Below are 10,166 nucleotides of genomic sequence, written 5' to 3' on the forward strand. Positions count from 1 at the left end.
TTTTCCATTTATTTTGCAAGGTTCACACTAACCAGTTACGGGCTTTTCCATTTATTTTGCAAGGTTCATACTAACTAGCTACGAGTTTTTCCATGTATTTTGCAAGGTTTATACTAACCCGTTACGGGTTTTTCCATTTATTTTGCAAGGTTCGTTCTAACTCGTTACGGGTTTTTCCATTTATTTTGCAAGGTTATTACTAAACCCGTTACGGGTATTTTAATTAGACTTTGCTTAGTTTATGTGTGTTGTCAAATAAATGTGTTTTTATTAAAAAAAGAAATGTTTCCTTAATGTAGTATTGTCGTGTTAATATTTTTATTACACAACAACATAAATTTTTATTAACACAACATGTACACAACATATATTGTTGTGTATATACTTATTGCACAGATTCATGATTAAAAAAACTCACTAATTTTGTAATAAAGTTTTACGAATCATTGATCATTAATTGAATGCTAAATTCAAGCAGAAATCTATATCACCCAATTTTTATAACATACAGGGTAAAAAAATTATGTTAAAAAATTAGAAAAGTTCGTAATTTACTAATTATTACACCTTATAAGTTATAAAACCTTATAAGGTATAATAATACCTTATAAGTTATAAAACCTTAAATTATGAAACGTTAAAAAGCTAATTATAAACAATTCTTTCTTGTTAACGTTCGAAGTTGGCAAAGAAGGAATGGAAAAGAAGTTTTTTTTTCACATTTATTTCCGTCTATTTTTCCACGCTTTTACCCTCTCATTTTTATCCAAACTTTCTGTTTTGTTTTCTTATTAATTAGTTTCAGAGCAAAGAGATTCTTTATATGTTTCTTCAACATGGCTTAAAAAAAACTTACATTTGTTTGATGTCGGTATTGAAAAAGATACCTTATAATCACAAGCAATTTTATCTTAATTTTCAATGGTTATTCAATTAGCTTCATTAAAGTTGTTGATAACTATTTGAACGATCGAAGTTATTCTATGATTCAGAATATTAAACTAGAGAGCACACTTCATTGTGTATCATAAAGAATAGTTTTTTTGTTTCTTTACTTTAACAAATAATTGTTAAATTATAAAAAAGCAAGTCCCACGTTGTCTAGTGGTTAGGATACCTGGCTCTCACCCAGGAGGCCCGGGTTCAATTCCCGGCGTGGGAAAGTTTTCGTTCACTCTTTTGAAACAAAATATTGAAGTTTTTCTAGTTAAAAGATATGAATCAAAGCAGATACCTTATATCACAAGCAATTTTTTTCCTAATTTTCAATGGTTATCTAGTTTTATTATAGTAGTTGATAACTATTTGAACAATAGCAGTTATTCTATGATTTGGAAATATTTAACTAGAAAACACACTTCATTGTGTATCACAAAGAATAGTTTGTTTTAAATATTAATTGTTAAATCATTAGAAACAAGTCCCACGTGGTCTAGTGGTTAGGATACCCAGGAGGCCATGGTTCATTTCCCGGATAGGGAAAATTTTTTTCCTCTCTTTTGAAACTTAATATTGCAGTTTTTCTAGTTAAAAAACATAATTCAAAAGAAATATCTAATATCACAAGCAATTTTTCCGTAATTTTCAATGGTTATCTAGTTAGTTTCATTACAGTAGTTGATTACTATTTAAACAATAGAAGTAATTCTATGATTTGAAGTAATTCTTTGATTGAAAACACACTTCATTGTGTATCGTAACGAATAGTTTGTTTGTTTTTTATGTTAATTGTTAATTCGATAGTCTTTAAGTCCCACGTTGTCTAGTGGTTAGGATACCTGGCTCTCACCCAGGAGGCCCGGGTTCAATTCCCGGCGTGGGAAAAAAATATGTTTTTTTTTGCACTTACTTTTGAAATATTTCCAGTTCGAAAATGTAATTCAAAATAATCGAAATTATAACACTTAACTATTCGAAAAATAGAAGTTCAGTTTCTTCTCTGCAGAAAAAATTTTAAATGAAATTTTAAACTCAATGCAAACGTTTCTATTTTAACCAAATATAATTAATATTTTAACTTAATTAACTCTGAGTGAGTTATACATGGGCAGGAATAGCCATAAGCATATGAAATGCAGTGGCTCAGATTTATATTAAATTCAGTTTTTTTATAGTAAGTCAAATCTCTTTTCATTTCGTAACAGAAAATGGATATGAACATTTTTCTTCCACTTTTAATTCATGATTCATCAAAACCTTTTTTAATATTTAAGGAATAATATCATCAAAAGAATTAATCTCATTCCAATATATCATTTCTTATTTTGTAATATGTAATAAAATATCGATTTTAATCATACATTAAAAAATAATTAAGGATAGATTTGAATGAGGAAACAATTACGAGACTAAAAAAATATATGTCTTATTATGTTAGGAAAAAGGACAAATAAAGAAATTATTTTATTGGCACATTTACAAAATTGCTATTTCGAAATAGGTTCTAAAGAGTTATTTCAGATCCATACGATAAACATTTACTTTCCTATGGGAAATTTTATAATCATAAACACTACAATTATTTACGATATGCTTATGATATGAAAATGAGGTAAAATAATTTAGTAAAGTATTTTTAACCTTAGGATTGTAAAACTTTAAAAAAATATATATTTTCAAAAATAAATTTAGCTTCTTTTCTCATTTTCAGTATATCATTAAAAAATTAAAGTACTTTAAAATAATTCCGTGCAAGAACAAATTAGCTAATATTTTTTTTTATTATTATTACATTTAATAATAATAGTCTAAAAATTTTCGAATTGTAAGGTATACAATTTTTTACATTATTTTAAAGCAAAAAGTTTTACATGGCAAAATACAAAATTTGAGTGAATCCTAAGAAATCGAATTTTAAATATACGACTTATTTAAAAATAAATTTCTCATGAACTATTCTACCGATTTCGCTCAAGTATTTTATTTTGCCATGTAAAATTACATATTTTAAAATGATGCAAACAATTGTATACTTTGCAATTCAAAAATTTTTCGACCATTATTAAATAAAATAATAAATATTAACAAAAGTTTATTTTTCGCACGGAATTGTCTTTGGATAAATGAATTTTATAATTGTATGGAAAAATTTTTAATTCGCTTAAAAAATTCTCGAGATATGGTGAAGAAAGCAAAATTAACATTATGAGATCCAAACTTTGGATCGCTCTCCTTACCAAAGGAGAACATATTTACCAGACTACCCCCAATAACTTGGAGATCAGAAATCCGAATCCGTTGGAAAAAAAAGTATGTTTATTCAGAGAAAGTATGTTTTTGTGTCCGATTTCATAACTTAAAATATCGTCTGCACAAATTAATTAGCATATTTGAGGTCACCCCCTCGAATCATTAAGATTGAGTCCTAGAAAGGATAGATCCGTTCATTAAATCAAAAGTTATTCAGGGTCGTCCATTTATTTATTTTTTTTATTGCTTTTTTTGAGCACTGTACTTAAAAATAAAATTTCAGAACTCATCAAATCTAAAACAGTCCATTTTGATTTAAACTATCCTCAGTAATTAAGTGGTCAAAGTATCGTAAAAACAATTATTTTTTTAGATGAAAGTAAACTAAGCATCTTTCCAGTTGCATTGTGTGCACACTTGAATAAAAATCACTTTAATTTTAAAAATTAGCAATATGGCTCAAATTTTTAAAAAAAAAAATCTATACATAAATTTCACAATTTTTAAATCTTTAAAACTATAAATTTCTGCGTCATTTTGTCCATTTTTTTTCTTTTTTAGCGTAATGAATACTGCTATAAATCCGGGCAGTCGCTTGCTTTTATCATATTTAAAACATTGTTTATGGTTAGTTATGTGCAATATAGAAAACATATCGAATATACAGATGCAAAATGCTTTAAAAATTTTACAAATTTTTAACACGCTTATTCACGCTTAATTTTATAAAAAACTTTTTAGGTCAGTTGAAAAGAAAAAAAACTTTAAAGTTCTATTTTCAACAGAAAAAAGAATCCATTCTGATTTATTCAAAAAGCAAAAAATCATACATGTGAAAAAATTTGCTTTTGCTGGAAAAACCAATGTCTTTTTGCCAAAAAATTATAAATAATGCAGGTAGAGGGATGAATTTATTTCAGTGTATTTGGAATTGCTTGAAATTTAAATGTAAGCAATAAACTATTTTTAATTACTTTTGTCAATCTCTTTTAATGTGACACCGTAAAATTAAATTACAAAATCTAATAATTAATTTTAGCAAAGTAAAAATTATTTAGGACTTCATCATAAGATACACATAAGCAATTAATCTGTGTAAGAAAAAATAATGCCTTATGAAGTACATATAAAAGTTTCATTAAAATTAATTTGAAAATATTCCCTCAGAAAATAACTTATATTCCTTTTTTTATTATTAACTATCAGTTAATAAGCGTGCATTCAAGTATAAATATTATTATTATAAAAGCAAGCTATCCTTAAGAATAAATAAGTTTCAAGCGCCAATCAACACCGTTATTAAATTTTTGTTCTTTTTAGAAATAATGTTGTTTATAGTACTAGTTTCCAAAATAATAAAAATGTCAGCTCTTTAATTACATCAGATATTTATTAACGAAGATAGTTTTATATTTGGTCTGAATTCATAAAAATTTTCACCAAACAAATGATGTTTAAATTAGATTTATTTCATGACTACAAGTTTCGAGAAAGTACGAATGTTTTGCTAATTTTATTTTACACTAACGAACAATGAACAATACTCGAAACATTGTAATTCTTTTCATTGTGTAATTAAGAAGCTTATATTAAAGTTTTCAAAAACAATATAAAAATATTTAAGATAAATAACACTTACTGGACTATTTTCTATTGTTTAATAACTGCCCCGTTTAATTGAATATATCCAATTTTGTTTTAGTTTCTCATTTTTGGGTTGAGACGCGGTTCCCAGCAAATCACCGAAGTCAAGCATCACTGGCTGCGGTCAGTGTGCGGGTGTGTGACCACTTGGATTCGTCTGCGTAGGGACATAGGTTGTGCGGTATTGGTGCTCGTTAAACTGTTCTACCAGACTTCGCGTGCAGGTCGTCGGGCTACCGAAGCGGGGGAGCCATCCCCCCTCGCAGAGAATCAAAATTGATCAGAGATGTTTCCCAGACCGTCGCCAATAGCCCATTGTGCTGCTCTAGTGCGATAAAAATAAACTGCAACAACAACATTTTTGGAGAATTTGTAAACTTCCCATTTCTTTAATTACTTTTACATCTCAGAGCAAAATGCATAGGTCATTATTAAGAACTATATAATAATAGCATATATAGAATTGCATAACCGACCGTCAAACGAAGCCGCGTTCAATGTCCAACATTTAAAAGTCAGAAATACCGTGTGTCACTAAAAGACCTTGGTGATCTCACCGGCCTTGTCTCTAGATGTCTGCTATGAGTAATTTATGCAGAGTTATTTCGGTGTTTTAAGTTAAGAGGTAAATTATCTAATCCATTTTTAAATTCAGTAATAGTTTTACTGTGGTGTCTCAGGGGATAAAGCGTTCGCCTTCCAATGAGGTGAACCGGATTCGAACCTCATTTGTAGACGGATCATGGGTCAGATTCAACTTGCCGTTAGGCTAACCGTGTGAGCTTTTCGTGGTTTCCCTCTCCATTTAACGCAAATGCAGGTTAGTTCCATCAAAAAAGTCCTCCACGACCACGACGGTAAAATGTTCTCCCAATGCTTGATCCAGGAGTTCCCTTGTCTTCTGAAATCGGTACAAAATTACAAGGCTACGGATTTGAACATTGGTTTTACCTAAAACCCAAAATAGAGTCTGCTGTTCAACTACGGTTATAAAATAAAATATAGTACATGGTTGAAATTCTCAATTATTCAATTTCAAGCTAAAAATTAGCATGAATGAGTTTTTTTCTGTATTTTTAAATTTTAATTTTCCTGGTTGAATAAGTTGCTTACGGAATTTCTAAAGCAGTTAAGGTGTGAACCGATATAAATTAATTATAGCGTAACAAGCAGGGATTACAATAGATTAAGTTGATTAAGTTGACATTTCTTTAAATATTCCTGTTATTTTATTAATTTAATTTAAGTGTGGATGTTATCGCTCTATAATGCATTACAAATTAAAAAAAATTATATTCATCGCGTCTTCATATTGATTGATTCATTTTTCTTCATACTAATTTTCTAATTAAGGGATTTTAAAGCATAAGTATTTTTCCTCTTAAACAAATAAATTAAAACCATATGCAGATATTTTATGACTATTTTAGAAATTACTTATACACGGAAATCACTGACATTGTAACTTAGAATCTTATGCGAAAATTTAAAAAGAGTCCATTGCAATTAAAAAAAAAAAATTGGAAATACAATCTACCCTATTACGTTTTTCTACATCCTTCGAAGATTTAGAAAACTGTATATTAACTTATCATCAAATCCGAAATTAGTAATTTTTTATTATTTTTCCTCTACGATTTTTGATTGATAAGATGATTAAAAAATACAAATGCGGCAAAATTTATATGGTTAACTACATTATATGATTCAACCAGAAAACTTGAATTTTTCTACAAACATTACTTAACAATTTTTAATATTACCCAAAACTCAATCTAATTTTGGCTTCATTGAAATTAATTACAATTAATATTACTACAAAAAAAACCAGAAAAATAAATATAATATCAAATTAGTAATTAAGTAGTTGTCATAAATCTTATGCACCCAAATAAAACATAAATCATTATTTCAAAACATTCTGTTAAAAAAAGTTGAGTTCGTAAAGCATTAATTTAAAAAGAGTATATTAAACACTTTAAAAACTAAAAGTTGAGAATTATCTTTTTGAGCATATGAAATGACCGTGTAATTAGAACTCGTTAATTTTTTTTTATTCTTATTAATGCGAACTGTGTCAAGGATTATGAAGACGGAAATTACTGATTTTTTTATTTCATTTTATTTATTAGTTTTTTTCATGATCCTCTTAGAGCTGGTCGCAAAGGAAAAGTCAATTCAAAGAAAGATAACATTATATTTGAAAAACGCTTATTGGGTATATTTTCTGATTAAATTAATTATCTGTTTCTTCCTCTTTTTTTTTATAGAAATACGTAAAAAATATTATTTGTTCCGGTAAAAGTTGATCCCAGTTTGATATGAATATGTTATTTACTTTTCCTTCTAAGAGGGAATATTTTGAATATAAGATATTTAAAAGATATTTAATATTAAATATCATAGATATTTAAAAGAGCTTGGAATAAATTAATAATAAATATTAGATGTTTTTAAAACTGTTTTAATTTATTTTGACCATGTTAAATTATTCTTTAATATCAAAGAAGTCTTTAATTATATCTAGTTTGATATTTTCAGATATTTACTGAATATGAAAAAGTTGAATTAAAAATTACATATAATTTATAAATCATAAGCGTTCGGGCAAATCGTAAGGCTTTGGGATTTCGTAATTTTTAAACCATATGCTTGAAGTTTTTTTTAACAAAACGTTAGAATTAAATGTTCACTCTTCTTTTTACCAAAGAAATCATTTTTTCTTTAGCTTTAACTTAAATATACCGGATGTTAATGACTCAAATTAGAACAATGCAAATAATAAATGAATTCATTAAAATTGAAATGCTTTTTTGGTCCCAACAGTCTGACTGATGGCAAAAACTTTAAGCAGATAATTATATTCAATTATATATTTCAATGCCTAAAACAGTTTGTGTGCACTTATCGATTGATTTCTTAATGCTTAAAGTAGTTTGTTCGCACATATCGACTAAAGTGTTCTCAGCTTTTCAGGCTTAATTAGAAAAAAGAAAAGAAGAAGGGATATATTTAAATATTGCTTTCTAGACATTGTTTTCGTAGTTATTGTTTTGTTCTAGCTATTGTTTTCTGTGCATATTTTTTTACGCTGAATGGAAAGAAACCAATTTTAATTTGATAGGACTGATGGTTTAAAAATTATCAAGACTAGATCTAAAAACAGTACAAATTTGACTTATATTTATTTGCGCATTTGGCTTTGCTATCTAGGAAAGTCAACAAAGTCGCTATGATTAATAGAAAGAGTCCAAATATTATTTAAAAAAATTTATGAACAAAAGTACAATTTTGTACTTACCCCAATATACATACTTGACACTGCTATATAGACAAGAGATGTATTGGTAATAATGAATTGTTTTTAGCATTTAATCGAATGACGTCAAAACCAAGTCTATAGAATCAAAAGTTTAAAAGTGATAAAAGTTATAAATATTTCATGTGTATAAAGTACACTTTTTACATTACTTATACCAATTACCATTGCTTATACCTGGTCTTACTTATACCTATTACCATTGCTTATACCTGGTCTTACTTATACCTATTACCATTGCTTATACCTGGTCTTACTTATACCTATTTACACTTCTAACATTGCCATCTTTACAAGTAAAGAATTATTTCTTATGCAGCTCTTCTACATTAAATCCATTAAATTAAAAATTAAGGTGTTAGAACTAATCGTTGTAAAGAAATAAGTTTTTTATGCATGAAAATGATAAGTATCAATTTCTACCGCTTTTGGTTAAAACTCATATACTGTCGAAACTATTATTTCTATTAAATTTAATTTAATTTAATTAATTTTAACTTGAAAAATATACAAGAAACAATGCACCACTTGTTTACATAGCAATATCAGACAAGTAAATAGGCATCAGTAAAGAATTATACATTTTGCTTACAAAAACTTCTATAACATTGGAAGTATTAACCCGATCTTGTTTCTCTTGCGTTCGTTCGATTCAGTGTAAAGCAATACATAGGAATCATCGCCTCATTTGTCTAGATAGCAACATTTAAGTCTATCTCTTTTCACCTCCCTTACACCATGAACTCTATGCTAGAATATAATATGTCTCAATAACTTAAAATCATTTTCATATTAATTACTAATAATGATAAAAGTTTTAAGCTAAGTGCACAATTTTTTTCTAAGCCGCTTCACTTTATAGTAAGTATAAGATTCGAACGATATATTTTTGTACTTCGTTAGTTAAAAAATTGATAATTTTTTATAAGAAAAAACTATCATAAATTTTTGCGAATGTAAATTTTAAAACTGATATCGCTAAAACGTAAAGTTTCAGCCATGTAATTGTATCGGGGTATAGTTCTAAAACTAAGCTGTTCTAAAATACATGTTTCTAGAAATCTAATGTTTTGTCTTATTTTAAGAGCTACTTAGTTCAACTTCACCTGGACACCTATAGCTAACTTCTATATATGGTTACATGTAGAGTTCTAGAAAAAGTATTTCTTAAGTATAGCTAGACAATAAAGAAACAAACAAGTTCGTAATATTTTGTTTTCCTTTTTCTCATTATTGGAAAAAATTTTGATGTTCATTAACCATGTCCATTTTATTCAGGATCAAAATGAACGTATTTTCTGTTGAAAAAAAATTGCCTTGAATTATATTTTGTTTTTTAATTTGTATTGTTAAATTTTTTAATCCAAGATACCAACGTTGATTGAATTCCTATAATTTTAATCATCAAAGTAGTATCAAATTAACAAGAAATAAAACAATTTCTTTCACATGGTAAGAGAAATCGATACTAGTTTTTTAATGAGTCGATTTTACGAAAATGTTTAAGTATTTTAAGTATACTCTAAGAATTATTTTGCTTAGTTTTATAATTTACACGCATAGCAATGACAAAAAATTTAGATTTATATAAAATAGTGCAATTTCTTTATTTGACATCGTATAAAAACGTAAATGTGTATTTTTTCGTTAAATTTCTAAATGTGTTTTATTTTAAAGAACTTTTATTCGACCAGTAGAAATAAAATCATTTTAAAAGCATTTATATTTTTGAAAAAGGAATTTCCAAAAATAAAGAAATTTATGATTAAAGTTATTGTTATGAACTTAATATGTTAAATATGAAGTCATTTTTATCAAACATTCTTTGTTTTATAGCAACAGAATGTAACGCATTAATTTTACTTACATTTTAAAAAAATTGTATATTTAAACATCGATTACTCAGGAATTATTCAACCGATTTCGCTCAATCCTTTTATTTTGCCATGTAAAATTAGATACTTTAAAATTAGGTATAAAACAGTATACGCTACTATTCAAAATTCTTTCTACT

At 27.1% G+C, this 10,166-nt stretch overlaps 2 non-coding genes across 2 annotated transcripts; both read left to right on the forward strand.

The window, feature by feature from the left end:
- The first annotated feature begins 1,090 nt into the window (after positions 1 to 1,090).
- TRNAE-CUC (transfer RNA glutamic acid (anticodon CUC)) lies at positions 1,091 to 1,162 on the forward strand. The gene has a single exon. It is a non-coding gene; the product is annotated as a tRNA-Glu (tRNA).
- Positions 1,163 to 1,751: 589 nt separating this feature from the next.
- TRNAE-CUC (transfer RNA glutamic acid (anticodon CUC)) lies at positions 1,752 to 1,823 on the forward strand. Its single transcript has one exon. It is a non-coding gene; the product is annotated as a tRNA-Glu (tRNA).
- The last annotated feature ends 8,343 nt before the right edge of the window (positions 1,824 to 10,166 follow it).

Source organism: Parasteatoda tepidariorum, chromosome 2 (genome assembly GCF_982258835.1).
Source record: "Parasteatoda tepidariorum strain Cologne lab strain chromosome 2, Ptep-v5.0, whole genome shotgun sequence".
Classification (NCBI taxonomy): domain Eukaryota; kingdom Metazoa; phylum Arthropoda; class Arachnida; order Araneae; family Theridiidae; genus Parasteatoda; species Parasteatoda tepidariorum.